This window comes from Octopus bimaculoides, chromosome 25 (genome assembly GCF_001194135.2).
Source record: "Octopus bimaculoides isolate UCB-OBI-ISO-001 chromosome 25, ASM119413v2, whole genome shotgun sequence".
Classification (NCBI taxonomy): Eukaryota; Metazoa; Mollusca; class Cephalopoda; order Octopoda; family Octopodidae; genus Octopus; species Octopus bimaculoides.
In genome coordinates, this window is record NC_069005.1 from 25,756,543 (window position 1) to 25,757,626 (window position 1,084).

Consider the following 1,084-nt stretch of genomic DNA (forward strand, 5'->3'; position numbering starts at 1 on the left):
ATATATATATATATATATATATATACATATATACGACGGGCTTCTTTCAGTTTCCGTCTACCAAATCCACTCACAAGGCTTTGGTCGGCCCGAGGCTATAGCAGAAGACACTTGCCCAAGGTGCCACGCAGTGGGACTGAACCCAGAACCATGTGGTTGGTAAGCAAGCTACTTACCACAGAGCCACTCCTATTCATTTATTTATTTTACCTACTGAATCATGTGGAAAAAGTAGTGCCCATGATTTGCAAGCCCTCAGAAAGCAGTGTACAGGATGCTGTTTATGTTCGTTTCAAACTGTTGCTCAATACATACAAGGAAAGCATAAACCGGGGGAAGATTCCAGAGGGATCATTATCACGGGGAAGAAGGACTAGATCAGTGGTTCTCAGCCAATTTTTATTCGATGTTTAAAAACTAGTTTTATTGATACTTCTTTCAAAATTCCTAATTTGTTTTTCACAAATTTACTTGTACAGGTTGAAAGACTCTTGCAATAAATACATCTGAATCGAACCTATTTCACGAACTCTTAATATACTACTGTTGATCCCCGATTTATTACTCTGCTTGTGTGGGCCCCCAAAATCTTATATGGATCATCTGGGAATCGTATGGAGCCGGTTGAGGACTACTGAACTAGACGTCAGTGAGGTAAACTCAACAGGAGTGGCAAGAGTTAGATAGACGAGTAGGACGGGGTGCTTGAATGATGGCGGCGCTATTCATAGGAGCTGACAGATGAGACCAGCCAGCTCCGCGGAATAAAGGCCATTATCAATATCTATAAAACACAAGATGTTTGTGTGTGTGTGTTGTGGGTTATGCACGTCCACAAATTAGCACGCATGTCGCTCCAATTTTAGGAGGACATTGTTCATGACCCTAGCTGTGTTTTTGTCAACTTTTTCTCACAGAGGCACCCGCGTATAGCTGTAAAAATCGATAAACTTTTACCAATTTTGAAGTTTGTTGACATGGCGAAGTCAAATCTGTGCGTACGTGCGTGAAGGAGAGAGAGAGAGAGCAAGAGAGAGAGAGAAAGAAAGAAAGAGAGGAAGAAAGAAAGAAAGAGAGAGAGAAA